The sequence below is a fragment of the Balaenoptera ricei genome, chromosome 17 (genome assembly GCF_028023285.1).
Source record: "Balaenoptera ricei isolate mBalRic1 chromosome 17, mBalRic1.hap2, whole genome shotgun sequence".
Lineage (NCBI taxonomy): Eukaryota > Metazoa > Chordata > Mammalia > Artiodactyla > Balaenopteridae > Balaenoptera > Balaenoptera ricei.
This window is the reverse complement of record NC_082655.1, coordinates 70,656,036-70,682,036: the sequence shown is the minus strand read 5'-3', so window position 1 is coordinate 70,682,036 and position 26,001 is coordinate 70,656,036. Positions and strand designations below refer to the sequence as shown.

General features: G+C 41.0%; 1 long non-coding RNA gene across 2 annotated transcripts in view; it reads right to left on the bottom strand.

Moving 5' to 3' along the window:
* Positions 1–2,810: 2,810 nt before the first annotated feature.
* The window catches only part of LOC132351989 (uncharacterized), a 94,338-nt gene continuing 71,147 nt past the window's right edge, over positions 2,811–26,001 (bottom strand). For both annotated transcript variants that reach the window (XR_009498560.1, XR_009498559.1), the window contains exon 3: positions 2,811–3,020. This is a non-coding gene — a long non-coding RNA (uncharacterized LOC132351989). The remainder of the gene's footprint in view (positions 3,021–26,001) is intronic.

Sequence of the window (26,001 nt, the reverse complement as noted above, 5' to 3'; positions counted from 1 at the left end):
GACCATTTCAGTGTGCCATCTATTTCCTGCTACAGTCCCAACTGACACAATCACTGATCGAGTATGCTTGTTGTGGAGACTTCACTCCAACAAAGAGTAGCCAGCCCAACCAGGTCTCAGAGGCCCCTTTGATCTAAAGGCCCCCGAGCCAAGCCTTCCTTCCCTTCAAGTCTGCTGTTGACCCCTAAGTTACCAAGAAAGGATCCTGGCCCTGGCCTCCCTGCTAGAACATCATGTACCTGCCTCAGGGACACACACACACACACACACACACACACAAACATACACACACAGACATCCCACCCCAACCAAAGAAGAAGAAATAGCATCCAGGCAAGGTCAATAGCTGGATTAAATTTTCAGAGGAATAAAGAAAAAGCAGGAAGGACTAAAACACTTTAAACTCCATCTAGTTTCATGCTATATCCCTAAAGCCTACTACAACGCAGTGGGTGAGCTCAAGAAATGAATGTGCCTCTTCCCACATCCCCACCCCAGGCCCAGGAGAAGGAAAAGCAGGGGTGACAGAGCAAAGCCTCCCTTATAACTCTGCTGGAGAGAGAAGAAGGCCAGCAATTATTAGGTAATCTCGATAGTCTGGAACTACTTTCCTGTTACATATCATGCACACACCCTCCATTAATTTTGATCACGTTATCAAAATCTTCAATTCCCTTGTTTCCATTTGGCATTACTTCTCTTATTTTATCCTGGATTCCTTCAAGAATCCTGACACACTGAGGTGTTGAGAAGCAACTTTCCTTAAGCTTGGTGGCCGACTTCCGTTCATCATTCAATATAAAAATTAACACAGCAGAGTCCCGTTCCTGCTGAATTATGCCCTCTGTCTCCACACTTTCGGTAGCCTTGGGCTCCCAAGAGAGCTTTTGCTTCTGGCTCCCCTTGCTAAGTGGCTTGTTGGGCTGCCTGGGCATTCTGGGCTTCTGGGTGTAGGCACCCCAGCACCACCTACACCATTCTATCCCTACTCCTGTTATCTTGGGACAAGCCTTTGCTGCTGCCAGGACAGTCACTTGCTATTGCCAGCAATTCATCAGCAATCAGCAGCAATTAGCAGCAGCCTGAGTTAACACACATTAGAAACCACTCAGCAAACTCAGAAAGGAAAACCTCTGAGAATTTTAGAGAATGGCTGACCTCTTCCCATCCTCCAGCTGCAGTGAGAAGCCTTACACCCATCTCTCCAGAACTCTAAAGAGGCTGCCAATGTACACTAGATCTTGTAAACCCAGGAGAGGCTATACCTTCTTTGGGGTCTGCAACATATCTTTCCGGAGCTCCCACCTTCAAATATGGTTTGGCTAGATGGCAAGCAACTAGCTTCATGCTGTCCTGTGATGAAGGCTCAGAAGTCATTCACCTTGAGCTCCTTCCATCAGCAAAGTGGCACCAAGGGATGAATCTTAACACCTTCATTATTCCGTCTAAGCCACCAGTTGGCGGTGCACGCCAGCCAATGCCCAGATGTCAAAAGTCTTAAAAGACAAGACACAGCAATCAGTATGGAACTGCTGGTCATCTCTTGGAGAAAACCACTCAGCTATCTATCTATATATCATTAAACAAATATTTACTGAGCCTCCCCTATGTTCCAGGTACAGTGCAGGCACTGGTATTCAGAGCTGAGGAGTTCACAGCCTGGAAAGATAGAGAGAGATCTAGGTAGACAGTTACCATACAGTGTGATAAACTGTGGTAGCAAGAGGCATCGGGTGCTGGGGAAGCCTATAAGAGGACACAAGAAAGCCTTCCTGAGAAGTTGATGCTCGAACAGAGCCTTAAAGAACAAATAGGACTTAGCAGGGCAAAGACAGCAGAGGGCACATCGCGCACAGATGCTCTGACCCTGGGGCATCTGGGGAGCTGCACTGGTAGGTCAGGGGATGGGATGGGCACAACGTGGCAAGAGATGAGACTGAAGGAGGAGGGTCAGTGGAGGCAAACCTTAAGAGTTTCTTGATGAATTCCAAGGTTCTTTCAACCACTATCTCTATTTTCTAAAAATAGAGCCATGAAGGAATGGAATTTTAGAAACAGAAGAGAACTTGGACATCAACTAATGTCACCAAGTAAGCTAAGGCCCAGGAAGGTCAAATTAGGATTGGAGGCAGCACATGGAGATGATGGGATGCCAGTAGATCACATAAGACTTTACAGTCCACCAAGCTCTTTCATCATCACATACCAAGAACAGAGGGAAACGCAAACAAGTCAAAAGACCTAATCTATAAGCATGCCTCAACCACTGCCTGGCCTTGGGTCTTCAGTGAATCCTTTTATGGCTCTGGATCTGACGTTCACATCTATAGGAGGAAGAGGCGGGATCACTAGTGCTCTTTCCAGTTCTGACATTCCTCGTTTCTAGAATCTGATACTATAGAGCCTCTACTGTCAAGTTGGGAAAAGGTAACTTCTCCTATGAAGACCTACAGTTGTAATTTTCTGAAGGTTTTCAGGGTGGCTCTAACTCATATTTCTAATCATAATCCATTTCCCATTTAAATCAACTGGTCATGATTAATCTAGCATCACCCTTATTGAAACTGTCTGCAATTAAACCTCCACACGAGGTGCCTCTGTAATCTCTAGAAAGCCCTCTGACCCCAAAGAAGTCATTGTCTCACTCCAAACTGACACTCTTTCATGATATGCACGAAAGGCCCCAAAGGATAGCTTGCTTTCTTTTTTAGTTTAAATTTGGGCACTGAAAATCTACAGGGACATTTCATAATAAAGAAATGAATGTATCACACCTTCTGCCGTCCTTGTCATTTATTATTAAAGACATTTGCAGGACAGCAGGCTCACATTACTTTGGATCCACCCAGGCCTGCTGGTAATTCTCATTATGAGGTGAGGAGCACAGCCCGAGAGGCCCTTCATTTATCGTGAGCGGAACAACGTGGATGTCACCGCAAGGACTGAAGACGCGGGAGGGACCGACTCAGCCCAAGCCAAAGGATTCCTCAGCAGCGGTGACCATGCTTCATGCAAACAACCTGAGAAACAAGAGAAAAGAAAAAACAGAAAATGTAAACTTGCTAACTTTTCAACAGTGGAGGGTTTTTTTTGTTTTTTTTTTTAAATCAGGGTTATGTGCTTCTAGGCACTGTGCTCTAGTGTAGGATCCGAACATGAAAAAACTCAGCCCTGCCCTCAAGGAGCTTACAATCAAACAGGGGAGATGGAAAAGTGAAAATAGAAGTTGCAAGAGATAGGTACCACGAAACCGGAAGTTGAGTTCAGAGAGGAGAGAAATCCCAGCACCCTGGGTGGGCAGTGACACCTGCAACAAACAGGGCAGGGGCAGGACTTAGGCAGGAAGTGGGTCTGCAGCATCCGCTTCCCAGGTCGCCGGGGGCCACCTCCCTCTCACCCTGCACTCTCCTTCACTCAATTATTTCCCTCATAGTTCTCATACCCCCTGAATTTCCTTCCTTCCTTCTTCCCTTCATTCTCTTGTTGACAGTGTGTCTCCCCCACTAGAAGGCAAGCATCATGAGAGCAGGACTTGTTCTCTTCAGTGCCCAGAACAGTGCCTGGCATGGAATTGGTGCTCAGTCAATGTGTGAAGGCAGGAAGGCAAGGCAGGCATGCAGGAAATGAGGGAAGAAGGGAGGGACAGAGGGGGGCAGGGAGGGAAGAAACCATCCACAGAAATGGATTCATGTCCCTACTCATCTTTGCCTTGCATCCTATTGAGATTTTAAAGACTGCTGTGGATTACTTCCACCGAGAGATCTGCCCTGATGCCCTCAGCTCACCTAATTCTTAACCTGGTCCTAAATTCTTCTACAGTCCGGCTACTCCCCGCCACACATCCCACAAAACTGCATGATCACTTGCACATGCTGTTCCCTGTGCCAGGAATATCATCCCTTTGTTACACCTTTATGCGCCAGATAAACACCCACTCATTCTTCACAACTAAAGGTGGCAATTTAGTGATATATAACAAAGTGTTAAATACACACCCCTTTTGACCCATCAATCCACTTTTGTAAATGGACCCTTGGGTTTTCTCACACAGGGCAAATGTCACCTCTTCTGCGAAGTTCTCTCTGAACTCTGAAGCAGGCCCCTGGCTCCCCTGTGACCCCGTAGCACACAGAGCACCCCTTTCATATATCACGTATCCTGCAGTGTATAACTGTCATTTACAAGTTGTTCTCCTGATACTGAACCTGAGCTCTTTACGAAACTTAACATTCTTGTGAGTAGACAGACAAAAATGTAAGTAAGAGAGCAAATAAATGCATAAACACATACTTTCAGATAAGGGCTGAAAATAAAAAGGATAATGCAATCTCCAAGGAAAGAATGAGAATCTCCCTTTTCTAACTTATTGTGCACTTACTGTGTGTGTATTATGACTGTCATGTTTTAAAATGTAAATTCTCCTCTAAGGGTCTGTACTGTGTATGCATTTTGATATACTATGGGATGTTGCAGGCATCTGGGTCCTGTCTGCCCAAGTATGCTGTAAGATTATAACAGCAGAAACCATATCCTGTACATCTTTTGCCTGCCCCATGTCATCTAACATAGCAGGATTTCATTACCCCCTGGTTGATTAGTCATAAAAGTAACTTAAAGCACAGGTGCTACTGATGAGTCTGAAGCATCACCTTTGAATTAAATGTTCAAACACATGGAGACAGATGAACCCCAAAGTGGAATGTTCACCTAACAGAGATCTGTGCCTGGCCCCTGACCAGTTCAGATTAAAAAAAACAAAAACAAAAAAACCCTCTAAGCCTATAGATCAGTATAATTCTAACAGGTAACCTGAATTTATTGTCTTTAAAGTGAATTTGTGACTTATGAGAATTTTTATTTTGAAAGAGTATAGAAACTCATAGGAAGCGAATCATGCGCAGCCTCTAATTTCTATACCCTCTACTTTCTGTTTTATAGCAGCCTCATAAGAGAATAATTGCTATCATTAGAAGTATGCTTGTAAAAGAAAACAATAATGCTTATTTAGAAATTCCTTCAGAATGCCAGGGAATGTTGCAGGAAATCGATATTACTAAATGAGTAAGATTTGGGGTATCTTTTGCAGTAACAAATCTAAAATACCTATTTAAGAGAAAAATTACTTTCTCAGTCTTAACCTATAATATTCATACAAAAACATGCAGTAATTGTTCTTATAATTATTTTCCTGTTTGGCTTTTCTCTTTTGGTTTTCTAATGGGCAAACAATGTAGTCAATGAAGAAAAAGGAAATTCTTTTTAGAACAAATAGGAGGGTAAAGAGAGGCTCTATATTGTTTGTACATTTAAGATGGGAACATTTCCTACATGAGGAAGAGAGTAGATGTGAGCTAGTTTTCAATGGAAAAACATCACAGTGACTGAAATGTTTACTTTTTATTGTTGTTACGCACACCAAACTCCACAGGGTTCTTTTGTTGTTTAAAAATGAGGTTATCAAAATTGTTACGATGATAATTTTCTCCAAATTGAACTATAGATTCAACACAATGACAATTATGATCCCATAAGAATTTTTAGTGAAAATTGACAAGCTTATTCTAAAACATATATGAAAATGCCAAGGACTTAGGAGATCCAAGACCTTCTTGAAGAAGGAGGAGGAGTGCGAGGAGAAGGAGGGGAAGGGGGAGGGGGAGGAGGAATAGAAAGAGAATCATACATGTAGTTAATAAAAATGAATAGGCATTAGGAGTTTGGGATTAACATACACACACTACTGTATAGCACAGGGAACTATACTCAATATTTTGTAATAACCTCTAAGGGAAAATAATCTGAAAAAGAATATATATATATCTCTGAATCACTTTGCTGTACACCTGAAACTAACACAACATTGTAAATCAACTATACTTCAATTTTTAAAAAATGAATAGGCAAGTCACAGATTGGGAAAAATCATCACCATATATATTATTATCATATCACCATATATATATTATTACTACCAGATGGGCAAAATTTTTTAATCTGTTTAAAAAACATTTAAAAATTAATAAATATTTTCAAGAATGTGGCTCATTGGAAACTCTTATACACTGCTGACAGAAGTATAAATTTCCAACGACAGTTGATTCTCATTTGTTGCAGTAGTTATATTCTATAAACTTGCCACAAACATTGAATTAGCAAATATTGAACCAATGCTCCTAGGAAAAATAAAGGGTTACTTCCCTGCTAGTAGTCTCTAGTCACAATATTTTTGTCAACCAATCAACACATAACCTGGTTTTATGTGTATTTCTATTCAAAGACACCTTATTTAACATATACTGTTGATTCATTAGTATTGAACTCACAGCCAACAGTACTGTAACTCATACCTAAAGGAAACATCCAACACACATCTCTGTAAGGCACATCCTGCAGACAGTTCCTACTATGTGACTCTGCTCTTTTGGTCATAGCTGATTGGATCATTTGTGGACACCTGACTGAAGCTGGGCCAATCAGAATCTACCCCTCAAGAATTTAAACTGAGAGCCATAGTGCAGAAGCATTGGCAGCTGTAATATTAATGGCCAATTCTCAAGTGAAGGTTGAGCTGTAGAGGTTCCCAGAACTGCCCTGCTTAGCCCCCCTTCCGGAATACTAGTTTTTCAGGTTTTCCTAGAATTCCATGAGGTTTCTTCTCCGGAATCTATGTTCCACAAGTTGTAACTAAGACAGTTATTTATTCATTCAACAAAATTTTCAAGCATTTACTACACACCAGGCACATAGTTGGAAACTTAGAGGGTGGACCCAGATGTCAAAACAACTAACTACACAAATAAGTATATAGTTACTGGCTGTGAAAAGTGCCACAGCAGAAAAGCATGGGTGCTCTTAGGGAATTACTTTTGTCACAAATGAGATAATGTATGTAAAGCACTTAGCACAAGGCTTGGCTCCTAATAGGCTCTCGGTATACTATATTCTTTGGCCAAATTCTCTCTAAATAATTGTTCTGGCACAATGTCTTCCTGGGTGAGGCTGGCCCATATCCTGCCAAACTGTTCTAATTGGCTGCTAGTTTACTCCTTGCCTTTACTTTCTGATGCCAAAGTATTAGTCCCAAAATATCACTTTGATTATACTGCCTGGTTGTATCCCATGCCAAAGAGTTTGGACTCTTTCCTGTAAGCCAGCTGTGAGGTCTCAGATGGGAGAAATGTAGGTAAGCAGGATTCTTGGTCACCTGTCTCCCTGCTCCAAAGAAAATAAAAATGCTGCTACTACAGAGGGAAAAAGGGAAGGACTGCGTGTCAAGCAGGCCACTGCTGCGCTCGTTATTTCTACTGAGTTGATTAAGTTATCCAGTTGTCCAAATAAGTATTGACCAAGAGGGAGGTGAGGAGGGAAGGAGAGAGCAGCTCTGAGGTAGGCCCTTCCTCCTTCGGCACTGGAGAGAGGGCTTTGACTGCTCAGAACAAACTGCTACAGGGATGGTCAGTTCAATAGAAAAAGTTCAGCCACCTGCTCTGCCTTCCGCCCCAGAGCCCCAGTGGATATCTGGGTGCCAGAGACATTCTCTTTGAGGGGTCCCACCAGGTGCTACTCTGCCATCTCTTCTCTCCTCCTCCTTCTCCTTCTTTGCTTTATTCTCCCATTCTAAAGCATTTTGTGGCATTTAATATGGCTACACAAGATAACAGTCAAATGTAGGAGGACCTAGCTTGTTTACAATAGGACTTACAGCTTCAGGAAATAGGGTTTATTCCTGGAAAGGATAATTAAGACATAAGAGCTTTATTTTATGAATCATACCATCCTGTGTGGAAGCAAAGTGTACCTTATGAAAAAATCATTACTGTTCATAAAACCAAAGCCAAATCTGCTCCTAAAAGAGTAGTGAGTTTGATGGAATGCACTCCTCTCTCCAGGGAAATGCTATGATACCCATTAAATGGCAACTTTGAAATGACCTGAGACTTAGAAAAATTGCTTATAAACTAGCACTTAAATGTAAACTCCTTGACTGTCAGCTTTTCTTCTCCCTTCAATTCTTAAATATAAGTTAAAAGAGATCCTCAGAGAAAGTTCAGCAGATAGGGCAGAATGAAAGCAACGTTTTCTACCTCCACAGTGGCTTCTGTCAACGCAATCACTTCAATAGGAGTTGGGCTCCTCTCGCCCTGAGTCCAGGAATTTCTGCTTTCTTCCTTACCACGAAGCAGGATTCTGGCAGGGACAGAGGCCACCTGTCCGTGGGATTAGTGGGTTTGGATCCCAGCTACCTGGCCTGCCTCCCTCCCATCACTGACCCTTAAATTCTAGCATCGCTTTCTCAGGAGGACAAATGGAAAGGAGCTAATTTAGAGATTCTCAAAGATGTTTTCTGGGGATGATAGTTTGAAAAGCCATTGTGCAAAAGCTCTGGGGGCCTGAGAGAATAAAGTAGAAGCACTTTAGAAAGGATGAATGCTATTCGGAACAGGCTTTAGAATAAACCCATATCTTTAAAACTGAGGGCAAGAACCACTCACTTAACAAACACTTAACTGAGCCAGGAACTCCACTTGGAGCTACGTATTCAAAGATTAATATCAGGTAGTATTTGCCCTTAAGGAACTCAGAGTCTAATAGAAAGACAACCACTTTAAATACTTCCAGGAACAATACACATTTATGCAATATTGAAAAGTATATTTGCTGTTTTGATGCCCAACATCCATTCCCCCTTCTGATATCAGCACCCAATTTTGCCTCCCTCACTGGATGCAATCTGGGTGGAATAACTCAGTCATCGTATTCTGCCCAAGACCCACACTAAGTCAACTGGACACCAACCACTGAGAATTATATAAAGGTGCCATAGAAATACAGGGAAGGATTCATAACTCTGCCAGGAAAGATCAGGGAGGACCTCTTGAAGTAAGTGATGGTAGGTTTGAGTCATGATAGCCAATTAAGAGTTAGAGGAACAGGGTCAAAAATAAAGACATTCTAGGAGCATTATATGTAAAAGAAAAGAGACATAGCAAACAAAAGACACACAAAAAAGAACAGCACATTTGGAGACCAGACAGGAGCCAGGTATGACTGGAGTAGAGGTTGAATAGGCATGTAAATTTTATTCCGATAAAAAGTTTGAAAACAATATTGGTGTTCAGGCCTCACCCCACACCTACTGAGTCAGAATCTTTGGGACTGGGACCAGGCATTGGCCTTATATAAAAGTTCCCCAGATAATTCTCACTGTAGTTGGAAAACCAGCACTCCAGGAAATAGAAGGCAAACACCTTACCTGCATAGCAAACCCTTCACGGTCAGGTCCCAGACTTCACTTTCTATTTATTTTTCCATCTCTTGTCCCTCTGACTTTTTTGTGCCAAAAATACTAAACTTCTTGCAGATCTTCAAGCATACCATGCCTCCTTGACCATTTTACATGGGCTCATCCTTCCAGCAGGGTTACCTTCTTCCTGGCTGGACATCTGAAAAGTTGTCATTCTTCATGGCCCAGCTGGAGGTCTACCTTCCCCAGAGAGCATCCTCTGACTCCACGGCAGGTAGAGGACTTTCTTGCCCCACATTCCCCAGCACCTTCTCCCTCTGGTCCAGTGGAGTGACCATCTTACTGTTTTACAACAGTTTTCTTTTTTTTTTCTAACATCTTTATTGGAGTATAATTGCTTTACAATGGTGTGTTAGTTTCTGCTTTATAACAAAGTGAATCAACTATACATATACATATATCCCCATATCTCCTCCCTCTTGCATCTCCCTCCCACCCTCCCCATCCCATCCCTCTAGGTGGACACAAAGCACCGAGCTGATCTCCCTGTGCTATGTGGCTGCTTCCCACTAGCTATCTATTTTACATTTGGTAGTGTATATATGTCCATGCTACTCTCTCACTTCGTCCCAGCTTACCCTTCCCCTTCCCCATGTCCTCAAGTACATTCTCTACGTCTGCGTCTTTATTCCTGTCCTGCCCCTAGGTTCTTCATGACCATTTTTTTTGGTTTTTTAAAATATTCCACATGTATGTGTTAGCATATGGTATTTGTTTTTCTCTTTCTGACTTACTTCACCCTGTATGACAGACTCTAGGTCCATCCACCTCACTACAAATAACTCAATTCCGTTTCTTCTTATGGCTGAGTAATATTCCATTGTATATATATGGCACATCTTCTTTATCCATTCATCTGTCAATGGACACTTAGGTTGCTTCCATGTCTGGGCTATTGTAAACAGAGCTGCAATGAACATTGTGGTACATGACTCTTTTTGAATTATGGTTTTCTCAGGGTATATGCCCAGTAGTGGGATTGCTGGGTCATATGGTAGTTCTATTTTTCGTTTTTTAAGGAACCTCCACACTGTTCTCCATAGTGGCTGTATCAATTTACATTGTCACCAGCAGTGCAAGAGGGTTCCCTTTTCTCCACACCCTCTCCAGCATTATTGTTTCTAGATTTTTTGATGATGGCCATTCTGACAAGTGTGAGGTGATACCTCATTGTAGTTTTGATTTGGATTTCTCTAATGATTACTGACGTGGAGCATCCTTTCATGAGTTTGTTGGCAATCTGTATATCTTCTTTGGAGAAATGTCTATTTAGGTCTTCTGCCCATTTTTGGATTGGTTTGGTTGTTTTTTTGATATTGAGCTGCATGAGCTGCCTGCATATTATGGAGATTAATCCTTTGTCAGTTGTTTCATTTGCAAATATTTTCTCCCATTCTGAGGGTTGGCTTTTCGTCTTGTTTATGGTTTCCTTTTCTGTGCAAAAGCTTTTAAGTTTCATTAGGTCCCATTTGTTTATTTTTGTTTTTATTTCCATTTCTCTGGGAGGTAGGTCAAAAAGGATCTTGCTGTGATGTATGTCATAGAGTGTACTGCCTAAGTTTTCCTCTAAGAGTTTTATAGTGTATGGCCTTACATTTAGGTCTTTCATCCATTTTAAGTTTATTTTTGTGTATGGTGTTAGGGAGTGTTCTAATTTCATCTTTTACATGTAGCTGTCCAGTTTTCCAAGCACCACTTATTGAAGAGGCTGTCTTTTCTCCATTGTATATTCTTGTCTCCTTTATCAAAGATAAGGTGACCATATGTGTGTGGGGTTATCTCTGGGCTTTCCATCCTGTTCCATTGATCTCTATTTTTGTTTCTGTGCCAGTACCATACTGTCTTGATTACTGTAGCTTTGTAGTATAGTCTGAAGTCTAGGAGCCTGATTCCTCCAGCTCCATTTTTCTTTCTCAAGATTGCTTTGGCTATTCAGGGTCTTTTGTGTTTCCATACAAATTAGGAAATTTTTTGTTCTAGTTCTGTGAAAAAATGCCAGTAGTAGTTTGATAGGGATTGCACTGAATCTGTAGATTGCTTTGGGTAGTATAGTCATTTTCACAATATTGATTCTTCCAATTCAAGAACATGGTACATCTCTCCATCTGTTTGTATCATCTTTAATTTCTTTCATCAGTGTCTTAGTATTTTCTGCATACAGGTCTTTTGTCTCCTTAGATAGGTTTATTCCTAGGTATTTTATTCTTTTTGTTGCAGTGGTAAATGGGAGTGTTTCCTTAATTTCTCTTTCAGATTTTTCATCATTAGTGTATAGGAATGCAAGAGATTTCTGTGCATTAATTTTATATCCTGCTACTTTACCAGATTCACTGCTTAGCTCTAGTAGTTTTCTGGTAGCACCTTTGGGATTCTCTATGTATAGTATCATGTTGTCTGCAAACAGTGATGGTTTTAAGTCTTCTTTTCCAATTTGGATTCCTTTTATTTCTTTTTCTTCTCTGATTGCTGTGGCTAACACTTCCAAAACTATGTTGGATAATAGTGGTGAGAGTGGGCAACCTTGTCTTGTTCCTGATCTTAGTGGAAATTATTTCAGTTTTTCACCACTGAGAACAATGTTGGCTGTGGGTTTGTCATATATGGCCTTTATTATGTTGAGGTAAGTTCCCTCTATGCCTACTTTCTGGAGAGTTTTTATCATTAATGGGTGTTGAATTTTGTCAAAAGCTTTTTATGCATCTATTGAGATGATCATATGGTTTTTATCCTTCAATTTATTAATATGGTCTATCACATTGATTAATCTGTGTATATTGAAGAATCCTTGCATTCCTGGGAACCTCACTTGATCATGGTGTATGATCCTTTTAATGTGTTGTTGGATTCTTTTTGCTAGTATTTTGCTGAGGATTTTTGCATCTATGTTCATCAGTGATATTGGTCTGTAGTTTTCTTTTTTTGTAACATCTTTGTCTGGTTTTGGTATCAGGGTGATGGTGGCCTTGTAGAACGAGTTTGGGAGTGTTCCTATTTTGGAAGAGTTTGAGAAGGATAGGTGTTAGCTCTTCTCTAAATGTTTGATAGAATTCGCCTGGGAATCCATCTGGTCCTGGGCTTTTGTCTGTTGGAAGATTTTTAATCACAGTCTCAATTTCAGTGCTTGTGATTCATCTGTTTATATTTTCTATTTCTTCCTGGTTCAGTCTCAGGAGGTTGTGCTTTTCTAAGAATCTGTCCATTTCTTCCAGGTTGTCCATTTTATTAGCATATAGTTGCTTGTAGTAATCTCTCATGATCCTTTGTATTTCTGCAGTGTCAGTTGTTACTTCTCCTTTTTCATTTCTAATTCTATTGATTTGAGTCTTCTCCCTTTTTTTCTTCATGAGTCTGGCTAGTGGTTTATCAATTTTGTTTATCTTCTCAAAGAACCAGCTTTTAGTTTTATTGATCTTAGCTATTGTTTCCTTCATTTCTTTTTCATTTATTTCTGATCTGATCTTTATGATTTCTTTCCTCTGCTCACTTTGGGGGTTTTCTGTTCTTCTTTCTCTAATTGTTTTACATGTAAGGTTAGGTTGTTTATTTGAGATGTTTCTTGTTTCTTGAGGTAGGATTGTATTGCTGTAAACTTCCCTCTTAGAACTGCTTTTGCTGCATCCCATAGGTTTTGGGTCATCGTGTTTTCATTGTCATTTGTTTCTAGGTATTTTTTGATTTCCTCTTTGATTTCTTCAGGGATCTCTTGGTTATTAAGTAGTGTATTGTTTAGCCTCCATGTGTTTGTATTTTTTACAGATCTTTTCCTGTAATTGATATCTAGTCTCATAGCATTGTGGTCGGAAAAGATACTTGATACAATTTCAATTTTCTTAAATTTACCAAGGCTTGATTTGTGACCCAAGATATGATCTATTCTGGAGAATGTTCCATGAGCACTTGAGAAGAAAGTGTATTCTGTTGTTTTTGGATGGAATGTCCTATAAATATCAATTAAGTCCATCTTGTTTAATGTATCATTTAAAGCTTGTGTTTCCTTATTTATTTTCATTTTGGATGATCTGTCCATTGGTGAAAGTGGGGTGTTAATGTCCCCTACTATGATTGTGTTACTGTCGATTTCCCCTTTTATGGCTGTTAGCATTTGCCTTATGTATTGAGGTGCTCCTATGTTGGGTGCATAAATATTTACAATTGTTACATCTTCTTCTTGGATTGATCCCTTGATCATTATGTAGTGTCCTTGTCTCTTCTAATACTCTTTATTTTAAAGTTTATTTTGTCTGATATGATACTTGCTACTCCAGCTTTCTTTTGATTTCCATTTGCATGGAATATCTTTTTCCATCCCCTCACTTTCAGTCTGTATGTGTCCCTAGGTCTGAAGTGGGTCTCTTGTAGACAGCATATATACGGGTCTTGTTTTTGTATCCATTCAGCCAGTCTATGTCTTTTGGTTGGAGCATTTAATCCATTTACATTTAAGGTAATTATCGATATGTATGTTCCTATTACCATTTTCTTAATTGTTTTGGGTTTGTTATTGCAGGTCTTTTCCTTATCTTGTGTTTCCTGCCTAGAGAAGTTCCTTTAGCATCTGTTGTAAAGCTGGTTTCATGGTGCTGAATTCTCTTAACTTTTGCTTGTCTGTAAAGGTTTTAGTTTCTCTGTCAATCTGAATGAGATCCTTGCTGGGTAGAGTAATCTTGGTTGTAGGTTTTTCCCTTTCATCACTTTAAATATGTCCTGCCACTCCCTTCTGGCTTGCAGAGTTTCTGCTGAAAGATCAGCTGTTAACCTTATGGGGATTCCCTTGTATGTTATTTGTTGCTTTTCCCTTGTTGCTTTTAATATTTTTTCTTTGATTTAATTTTTGATAGTTTGATTAATATGTGTCTTGGCGTGTTTCTCCTTGGGTTTATCCTGTATGGGACTCTCTGTGCTTCCTGGATTTGATTGACTATTTCCTTTCCCATATTAGGCAAGTTTTCAACTATAATCTCTTCAAATATTTTCTCAGTCCCTTTCTTTTTCTCTTCTTCTTCTGGGAACCCTATAATTCTAATGTTGGTGCATTTAATGTTGTCCCAGAGGTCTCTGAGATTGTCCTCAATTCTTTTCATTCTTTTTTCTTTATTCTGCTCTGTGGTAGTTATTTCCATTATTTTATCTTCCAGGTCACTTATCCGTTCTTCTGCCTCAGTTATTCTGCTATTGATTCCTTCTTGAGAATTTTTAATTTCATTTATTGTGTTGTTCATCATTGTTTGTTTGCTCTTTAGTTCTTCTCAGTGCTTGTTAAACGTTTCTTGTATTTTCTCCATTCTGTTTCCAAGATTTTGGATCATCTTTACTATAATTACTCTGAATTCTTTTTCAGGTAGACTGCCTATTTCCTCTTCATTTGTTTGGTCTGGTGGGTTTTTACCTTGCTCCTTCATCTGTTGTGTGTTTCTCTGTCTTCTCATTTTGCTTAACTTACTGTGTTTCGGTTCTCCTTTTCACATGCTACAGGTTCATAGCTCCCGTTGTTTTTGGTGTCTGCCCCCACTGGCTAAGGTTGGTTCAGTGGGTTGTGTAGGCTTCCTGGTGGAGGGGACTGGTGCCTGTGTTCTGGTGGATGAGGCTGGATAATGTCTTTCTGGTGGTCAGGACCATGTCAGGTGGTGTGTTTTGGGGTGTCTGTGCACTTATGATTTTAGGCAGCCTCTCTGCTAATGTGTGGGGCTGTTTTCCTGTCTTGCTAGTTGTTTGGCATGGGGTGTCCAGCACTGGAAGTTGCTGGTCGTTGAGTGGAGCTGGGTCTTCACGTTGAGACAGAGATCTCTGGGAGAGCTCTGGCCAATTGATATTACATGGGGCCAGGAGGTCTCTGGTGGTCCAGTGTCCTGAACTCAGCTCTCCCACCTCAGAGGCTCAGGCCTGACACCCAGCCAAGCACCAAGACCCTGTCAGCCACACGCCTCAGAAGGAAAGGGAGAAAAGAAAGAAAGAAATAAAATAAAGTAAAATAAAATAAAATAAAGTTATTAAAGTAAAAAAATTTAAAAATATTATTAAAATTAAAAAATATAAAAAGTAATTAAAAAAAAGAAGAGAGCAACCAAACCAATAAACAAAGCCACCAATGATAACAAGTGCTAAAAACTAAACTAAGATAAACATATAAATCAGAAACTAGTCAGTTGCATACAGCAAACCCCAAGTCTACAGTTGCTCCCAAAGTCCACCTCCTCAATTTTGGGATGATTCGTTGTCTATTCAGGTATTCCATAGATGCAGGGTACATCAAGTTGATTGTGGGGATTTAATCCGCTGCTCCTGAGGCTGCTGGGAGAGATTTCCTATTCTCTTCTTTGTTCACACAGCTCCTGGAGTTCAGCTTTGGATTGGCCCTGCCTCTGCATGTCGGTCACCCTCTGGCATCTGTTCTTCTCCCAGACAGGACGGGGTTAAAGGAGTGGCTGATTAGGGGTCTCTGGCTCACTCAGCCTGGTGGGAGGGAGGGTACAGAATGTGGGGTTAGCCTGTGGCAGCAGAGGCCAGCATGATGTTGCAACACCCTGAGGTGCGCTGTGTGTTCTCCCAGGGAAGTTGTCCCTGGATCACAGGACCCTGGCAGTGTCGGGCTGCACAACCTCCTGCAAGGGGAGCTGTGGATAGTGACCTGTGCTTGCACACAGTATTCTTAGTGGCTGCAGTAGCTGCGTTAGCGTTTCATGCCTGTCTCTGGTGCCCACGCTGATAGCCGCAGCTCGCGCCTGTCTCTGAAGCTCATTTAGGCGGTGCTCTGAATCCCCTCTCCTCGCGCACCCCAAAACAGTGGTCTCTTGCCTCTTAGGCAGGTCCAGGCTTTTTCCCGGATTCCCTCCGGGTTAGCTGTGGCTCACTAGCCCCCTTCAGGCTGTGTTCATGCAGCCAACCCCAGTCTTCTCCCTGGGGTCTGACCTCCGACGCCCAAGCCTCAGCTCCCAGCCCCCACCCGCCCCGGCGGGTGAGCAGAGAAGCCTCTCGGGCTGGTGAGTGCTGGTCGGCACCGATCCTCTGTGCGGGAATCTCTCCACTTTGCCCTCCGCACCCTTGTTGCTGCTCTCTCCTCTGTGGCTCTGAAGCTTTCCCCCTACCTACCCCACCTCACCCCCCATCTCCACCAGTGAAGGGGCTTCCTAGTGTGTGAAAAGTTTTCCTCCTTCACAGCTCCCTCCCAGAGGTGCAGGTCCCGTCCCTATTCTTTTGTCTCTGTTTTTTCTTTTGCCTTACGCAGGTACGTGGGGAGTTTCTTGCCTTTTGGGAAGTCTGAGGTCTTCTGCCAGCGTTCAGTGGGTGTGCTGTAGGAGTTGTTCCACATGTAGATGTATTTTTGATGTGTTTGTGGGGAGGAAGGTGATCTCCACGTCTTACTCCTCCGCCATCTTGAAGGTCCTCTAGACAATATATTTTAAGAATTCAGTCTGCTCTCATGTCCTCCTTACAGCCATCATTATCTTTTCTATCCCTGGAGATTTCTTCTTTCCTTCAACAAATATTTATTAAGAACCTACTTTGTCTAGGTGCTGGGACACAGCAGTAAATTTTAAAACAAAAACAAAAAACCCCAATAATCTCTGTCCTCACAAAGTTATATTCAGTGTGAGAGACAGGTAACAGAAAAGCAAAACAATAAATAAATATAATTCTAGACAACAAGTGCTATGAAGGAAATAATCAGGGTGTTAGGTTATAGAACTTTTCGATTAAGCAAGCTCAGTAGAACCAGAAAGAAGAATCTCTCTGGAGCCCGGCTGACATTAAGCGGCCAGGACAAGGGCTTTCCTTCCCTCCCCTGGGGCTGACAACCCTCTCTAAAAGATATCAAACTGTTAGGAAGCAAGGGATTCTGATAGAAGTGCTCAATCCAGGAAGTACTTTTGTACCCAGCAGACCTCTACGCAGGCCTAGGGAAACCCCTTCTACTCTCTCAGACAGCACTGGCAGGATTCTGTGAAAGCTACAGGCACCAGATAAACCAAGCAGATCAAAATAGTACCACAAAGGCTCTGAAATTAAAATGACATTGAAACCACAGTTTCCAAAGTAGGCCAGGACTTACATACTAAACCTAAACAGGGTGACTGTCTTTTAAAATTAAATATTAAATAAGATCCAGAGTCTTCTGACATTCATGATATTCAGGATACAACCAAAGTCACCTATCATATTAAGAAATAAGAAAATCAAAATTTGAATGAGAAAGACAATCAACAGATACCAACACCTAGATGAATCAGATGTTGGAATTATCTGGCAAGGATTTTGAAGCAGCCATCATAAGAATGCTTCAACCAGCAATTAAAAATGCTCTTGAAATAAATAAAAAATATAAAATCTCAGCGAGGAAACAGAAGGTTATACGAAAGAATCAAATATCAATTATAGAACTGACAAATACAATAACCAAAATGAAAACACTCACTGGATGGATTCAATAATAGAGTGGAGATTTCAGGATAGAATCAGTTTGCATAGAATTAACCTAATATGAACAACAGAGAGAAAATAGGCTGAAAAAAAAATGAAGAGACTCAGGGACTCATGGGGTAGCAACAAAAGATCCAACATTAGTATCACTGGAGTCCTATAAGAGAAGAAATAGAGTGGCTAAAAGAGTATTCCAAGAAATAATGGCTAAAACCTTCCCAAATTTGGTAAAAAGTAAAAATAAAAAATAAACCCACAGATACAAGAAACTGAGTGAATTTTAAATAGGCTAAACCAAAGAAACCTATACCAAACACATCATAATTAAACTTCTGAAAACTGAAAACAAAGAAAAAAACTTGAAAGCAGCCAGAGAGAAATGTCATTACCTATAGTATGAACACCAATTTGAATGATAGAAAATTTCTCAGATTTCTCACCTGAAACTATGATGGCAAGAAGCAAGTAGAACATTTTTCAAGAGCTGGGGGGAAAAAACACTGTCAACCATGAAATTATATCTGGCAAAACTACCCTTCAGGAATGAGGGGGAAATAAACACATTCCCAGATGAAAGAAAACTAAAATGATTTGTTGCTGGCAGACCTACCCTTAAAGAACAGCTAAAGAAAATTTTTCAACAAGAAAGAAAATGGTAAAAAGAAGGAAACTTGTAGCATCAGGAAGGTAGAAAGAACAACAGAAAGAGTAGAAATAATGAGCAAATACAATAGGCCACCCTTCTCCTTGTGCGTTTTCTGAATTATATCTGATGTTTGAAACAAAAATGATAACACTATCTGATACTCAAGACAATGATATTTAAAACTTGAAAAAGTAAATGGATCTAAATGAAAGTAAGTTTTCCTCACTTCACTCAAAGTGGTAAAATGCTGATACCATTAGACTGTGATAAGTCACATGGGTATACTGAAATACCCATAGCAACTACTGTGAAAATGATATAAAATGATATGCACAAAAACACTCTTAGCTGACAAGTTAATCATTTGTACAAATTCACTGAGGCTGGTTCTAAAAAACACAATGTTTTATGTTTAATACTTGACAATTTAAGAAAAATGGGTGTTTGACTCAACCGGAAATTGTTATTATAGCCTATCAACAATATATAAATTACTAGATGGCCTGTTTGATATTTTTCTCCTGAGATGTGTTTAAGAGGATTTTCTTTATCTCATACTGAACTTTATGATACTCACTTTCTTGGTAACATAGATGAAATTACCATATATTCAACAGACAAGATAAGATTAGCAGGAAAGTATATTTTTTAAAATCCCCCCCAAAAAGTTGGCCCCTTTATTAGGACAAAATTAACCATTGAGGTTAAAAAAATAAATTTCTGGCTCAGAGAGGGTTACTTTAGAGAGAGAAGTCAGGAAAGGTCTCTCCTTAAAGACAATGCTTGAGAAGATCCTAGGATAATGAATTCCAGATAGAATGAGTACCTTCCTTACGCAAGGATTCTCAAGCAGAAAAGAGCTTGGGTTTGGTCAAGTATTCTACGAAGTCTAGCACATTCATGTGTGCACCTTCTCTTATAGTTTTTATTCCCTATAACACATGGGTTCTTTTTTCCATAAAAGTTTTATTAACACTTGCTAGATGGAGAAATAACCAAGCAATAACAAAATCAGCAAAAATGGGGAAGTTACTAAGATCCCAGTAAAGTCAGAGTAAATGAGGCCTGAAGTTGTCTTGTACCCATCCTCTGCATCTCTTTGCAAGTGACTCCACGGAGGTATCTATCTTTCTACCTTACCCCTCCCTAAGACACACACAAACACACACACACACACACACACACAGTTTAATCTTCTGGATCACTTTTCTAGCTTGGTACTTTTAATATGGAAAATGAGTGTCAACTCGTGAACATTTAAAGTGACGTTAGATTACTGGTTCTCAACCAGGAGCAATTTTGCTCCCCAAGAAACATTTGGCAGTGCCTGGACACATTTACACATTTAGATTATCACGAGTGGTAGTTATGTGCTACTTAAGTGGGTAGAGGTCAGGGATGCTGCCAAATAGCCTACAATGCACAGGACAGCCCCAGATAGAATGATCTGGTCTAAAATGTTACCTGACTTAGATTATGATTATAATTTCCATCCCAAGGGAATTTCAAGACCTCTGTCTCCCAATCCAGTGTCTAATCCGGACTTCTTCTTGAAAAGTTACCTTACTCATTTCCAGAAGATCAAAACACTGTGGGCAGTAATTCCCAAAGGATGTTCCATGTTCCAACAATTATATGACAAAATTGTTTTATGGTTAAATAAATTTTATAAATGTTTGGTCATCATAGGTTCCTTTTGTATAGGACTTCTTTGACCCAGCTAGGTCAATAGCATGGCTAAGGCCACAGGTCAGAATGGAAATGAACACCAAGCATTATAACAAGAGCTCTTTAATGACTACCAAAAAGGTAGACAAAGAGACTCGAGTCTAGCAATTCTGCTGATGGAGACTAGAACCAAATAGCACTGCTGTTACGCACACCCATTGATTATCTTCACCCAGACACCCAGCTGGGGAAAGCTAGGGAGATACATGTAACACCAGGAACAATAAATATCTAGGTAGGAATTTAGATCCAGTATTAGTTTCCTAGGGCTGTCATAATGAAGTACCACAAACTGGGTAACTTGCACAACAGAAATACATTGTCTCAGAGATCTGGAAGCTAAAAGTTCAAGATCAAGGTTTTTGCAGGGTTGGTTCCTTCTGAGGACTATGAGGAAGGAGCTGATCCAGGCCTCTCTACCTGACTTATGTACAGTCTCCTTACATGGTATTCCCTCTATGTATGTCTATCTCTGTGTCCAAATTTCCCTTTTATAAGGACTTCAGTCATTCTGGATGAGAGCCTACTCTAATAACCTCATTTTAACTTGATTACCTCTATAAAGATCCTATCTCCAAATAAAGTCACATTCTGAAGTACTGAGGGTTAGGACTCCAAAACATCTTTTTGGGGGAAACACAATTCAATCCATAACACAAGCTAGTCCAATCTCTTTGTTTGGGCCAATGGCTGTAGTCAAAAGCCAGAGTAGGGAGGAGAACAGAAGAGAAGCCACATGTTGAATAATCGGGACTAATTATGGGCATTTGTGCTTTCCAAGGTAAATAAACTGAGCTATCATAAATGCGTCAGCATTTACTTTCAGACTTAGTGTGACAAGAGTTTAGGCAAAGGGCAGTTGTTCTTCTCACTGTCAGAAGCAATCCCAAAGTCTGTCAGACACTGGACACAAAGCTCACATCTGCAGAGGGTCCCCCTGTGGTGGCCCCTTCAAACCTATCCTGTCTTCTGCACCTGCTGCCATTTATTCATGTTAAATGGCATTGCAAACTGCAGCAATTACTTGGATGCTGACCCAAAAGTCACCAGTGCTCATGAACCCCTTCCCAGACATTGTCCTCCCCTAGAGCACAGGCTGCTTTCTGTTAGGAAGTCTGGGTCTCTTGGAAACTAGTCTGTGGCTAGTGTGGACAGCAATAAGTGAACCGCTGAAGCTGGCGTGCTTTGAAGTTTGACTGGGAGCCATAACCCAGGGAGATGTCCTTCCATATCAACTGTCACTGGTAATCACATGGTGCCAAATGTCTGCACGCTCTCACTCCTCCTCTCTATATTTTTAATTTTATTTACAATGTCCTTACTATGTAGCAAGGGCACAACAACCCTGTGAGGTAGACACAACTTCTATTCCCATTTTATACATAGATGGGTAAACCAGAAGGCATTGAACAGTTAAATAACTGGCGCAAGGCACACAGCCAGTGAGTGGAAGAACTCACATTTCAATCAGGCAACCTGGCTCCAGAATCCAAGTTTTAATCACTGGGCTCTGACTTTCTATTGGCTTTGAGGGCCAAGGTGGGAGGTTTCCAAAGTGACATGACAGTATTTGCTTAGACATGATTATTGAGGCAACCTCTGAATGTTCCACTGTAAGTTCTAAATATATGGACACTGCTCAGAATAACCCCATGAGATAGGTACTATTTCAATTCCCATTTTACAGTCTGGTAAACAGAAAGACACAAGGAGGTTAAATAACTTGCCCAAGGTCACTTAGAATGTATCTCCAAAATAGTGCTAGATGCTGGAGATAGATCCGTGAACGAGGTAACCACGGTTTCTGTCCTAACTGAGCTTACACCACACACAGAGGCTCAGACAAGTAAACAGGTAATTGGAACACTGTGGTAAGCACCAAGGTGAAGTTCCACGTGCTATTGGAGCACATGGAAGCAGTATTTAGCCCTCCCTGGTGATGTTAAAAAGACTTCTTGAGGACTGATATTTTGGCTTAAGCCTCACAATTGAGTTAGATAGGCACAGAGGTAGAGAAAAGGAGGAAATTGTTCCAAGAGAGGAAACTGTACTTGTAAAATCAGGAAGCAAGACAAAGAGCATGGTTCGTGGGCTTCCCTGGTAGCGCAGTGGTTGAGAATCTGCCTGCCAATGCAGGGGACACGGGTTCGAGCCCTGGTCTGGGAAGATCCCACATGCCACGGAGCAACTGGGCCCGTGAGCCACAACTACTGAGCCTGCGTGTCTGGAGCCTGTGCTCCGCAACCAGAGGCCACGATAGTGAGAGGCCTGCGCACCGCGATGAAGAGTGGCCCCCGCTTGCCGCAACTGGAGAAAGCCCTCGCACAGAAACAAAGACCCAACACAGCCAAAAATAAATATAAAAATAAATTTAAAAATAAAAAGACCTAAAGAAGAAATACATGGCAAATATCTTAAAAAAAAAAAAAAAAAAAAAGAGCATGGTTCGTTCTAGGAGACAAAAGAAATGTAGTATGGCTTAGTGTGTAGAATGCAAGCAAAGGGAGCGACAAGAGGTGAAATGGGAAAATAACACTATGCTTGAAGAGCAATGAGGACTGGCTGAGCTTTAGGAGGTAAAGTAGCATCATCAGGTCTACGTTTCAGAAAGACAAGGATGGGTTGGTGGGGGGAGACTAGAGGCAGAGTGACACATCCCTCCATCCTGGGAGTCACTGCAATAAGCCCTGCTTAATATTATAGTGGCCAGACCTAAACTTGGTGATTAATTGTCTATGAGGGGTGTGTGGTATAAAGATATATGTTTGGTCTTGCCCCCAGTTCCTGGCACAGAGCTCCTAAAACCCTTGGAATTTCCTGAGTGATAGGAGTGTCTTTTGTTATTCATAGGGAGCCCTTTTAGAGCACACCTGACTTATATTACGTGACTTAGAGTCACAGAAAAACCAAGAGATTAGAAGGTTGGAACTTTCAGCCCCACCCACTGACCTCTGGGAAGGGGGAGGGAGTTGCTGGAGATCAAGTTCTATAAAATATCTCAAACAAAATTTGATGAGCTTCTGGGAGAGAAAACATATGGAGATTCTGGGAGGGTGGCACAGCCAGAGAGAACGTGGAACCTACATGTTGCCTCCCCCATACCTGCCCATGCATCTCTTCCAGCTGCCTGTTCCTGAGTTGTATCCTTTTATAAATAAACCAATAAATCTAGTAAGCAAATTTTTTTCTCAGTTCTGTGAGCCATTCTAGCAAATTATCAGACCTGAAAAGGGGCTTATGGAAGTCCCGATTTACAGGTCAGAAGTACAGGTGAGAACCTGGACTTGAGACTGGGGTCTAAAGTGGGGGCAGTCTTGTGGGACTGAGCTCTTACCCTGTGGGATCTGACTCTGTCTCCAAATAGTGTCAGAACTGAGTTAAATGTGTGGGACACCCAGTCATTGCCCACTGAGAGCTGGAGAATTGCTTGGTAACTGAGAGTTGGAGAATTGCTTGGTAACTGAGAGTTGGAGAATTGCTTGGTATGGGGAAAACCCCACATATCTAGGATCAGATGTACTGAGAGTAGAGGAGAAAAACAGAGTTTTCCTTTGCAGGGTGAAAGAGAGAGATGTCCAGTGTAACTCCTAAGTCTCTGATTTATACAATTAGATAAGCAGCGTTGCCATTTGCTGGGTGGAGAACACAGAGGAGAAATAAGTTGCAGCACAGCAGTAAAAATGCGTTCCATCTTGGACATTTTGAATGAGTTCCATTTTGAAACCAAATGGTTTCAAAAGCTGTAGGACTTCCAAAAGCAAACGGATAGATGGATCCAAAGCTAGAGCGAAATCTGGACCTGAGACAGAGCTTTTAGAGTCATCAGCAAATAGGTGGATATAGAAGCCAAGAGAGTGGGTGCATTGACTCAGGAGAGTGAAAAAAAAGAAGAGGGTCTCATGTGACATCATTTAAGGGTCAGCCAGGAAGAGGAGCCTACAGAACAGACTGAGAAGGATCCTTCAGAGAGGTAGGAAGGAGTGCAAGCAAGTGGGTATCATGGAACCCACAGGAAGCTAAAGGAAGACTTTTCACACAATTTCGTGCTCTAGACAGGTCACTTAGGACAGTGACCGGGGTGTGTCCATCTGATTATGCCATATTAGGAAAGCAAAATGCTTGTTTCTGAAGGTTGTTTAGGAAGACAACAGCGAGCCCTATGAAAAGAGATGAAAAACTAACAAGCAATCATTTCTTGTCCTTTACCATTCTGGGCTTGGCTGGTAATTAGATGGATAAATCACTCATGATCTTTGGATGTCACTTGCAGCAAAAGGATAGCATCTTCAACTCTGTTTAACAGGCAGTCACATAATAGTATCTAATGTTGAGCTAATTTTCTATCTTTGGGTTCTTTTTCTGTCAGAGATTTCTGAAGAAATCCGATTATAGTCAGAGATGGAGTTGGATAAAATTGTGAAGGAGAGAAAATTTGACTTAAGGATCCTTAACTTCTACCCCCTGCCAATGATCTAGTGTCCTACATTTTCCCATTCCATCTCCCCAGACACTATTATCCCTCAAGGCAATACTTCCCACAGCTGTGTGGGCGGCAGACATGGTTTAAACTTTTCCCTATATTCTTTCCGCTTTCCACCCTCAAATCAGAAACATCTTTCCTAATTCCCTCTTCTTTACAGCCCCGTGGGCATGAGATAAACCACCCAGAGACATTGCAATGTAAGGAAAAAACCTATTGAATTTAGAATCAGAAAACCTGGTCCGGATTCCCAGTTTTACCTCTTATCAGAACTGTGTGACATTTGGTAAGACATTTTTCCCACTAATCTCTCTCAGCCTCAGAATTCCTACCTCTCAAAAGTATACAGGTTAGATTTAAACAAATGTATGTAAAAACTTTTTTAATGTAGTACAGAGTCATACACAGTTTTCCTAACTGTATCTTATAGAATTCTTAAAACCACAGTTTTTCTGGCATGGAGTGAGATTTCTTTGGTATCTGGTGAAATAACAGACTTTTTTCATGTAAGTTTCTGGGAGACTGTTATTTCTGAAACTCTGTATGAAGGAACAAACACCTCATTTCTGGGTGGGCTGAGTTCTAGTGTGTTTAAGTCAAAGAGGTGTGATGCGCCTCAGAGGAGGAATTTCCTGTTACTTCCTGTTTTAGCATCTCTGTATAGAAACAGCTAACTCCTAGCATTTTTATGGTGCTTTGTCATTTCTAAAGCATTATTGCACATATGATTTGAAATTACCCCAGGGTAGCCCTTCCAAAGTGTGATATCACAACAGATTGAAGGCAGAAGCAGATATGAAAAACTCAACTGTCTTCTATTAAGCCAAACATAAAAGCAATCAGCAAAAATGTAAAACAAGGTAACTTATCACAAATATTTTTTTGATTTGTAAAGTATACTAGGTCTTCACAAAAATGTGTTACTTATATTAAAATGTAATGAGTTTTAAAAAATGAATTAATGCATAATTGTTTTAATTTCTAATATGGAAAATATCAATAGATACAACCCATGTCAGCCAAGCTGGGAGACTTAATAATTTTTAAGAGTTTAACAGGGTCCCAAGACAAAAAGAGCTTGAAGATTGTTGCCCTAGTGTGATGTCCAGCAAAATGGAACTTTATTTTTTGTTAAAAGGACTGCCATTTGGAAATTGCTAATTGTTGTTTGGTTTCTAATGGTAGCAACATGCAGCTGCCTTAAAGTCTTCGCTTTTCCCAGACAAGTCAACCAATTGCCCATGAATCACTCAACAGTCATTGTGCCGGCATCAGGGCCCAACTCCCTCACCCCGACCCATACCCCACTGACACAAGCTTAAAGATGGGCCAACAGGGTTGCTAAGAGGCCCAGGGGCTTCTGGTGGGGACCAAGAGGAAGGAACTGAGAACCCCACCTCCTTTTCTGCCTGCTTCAAAGTTACTTTA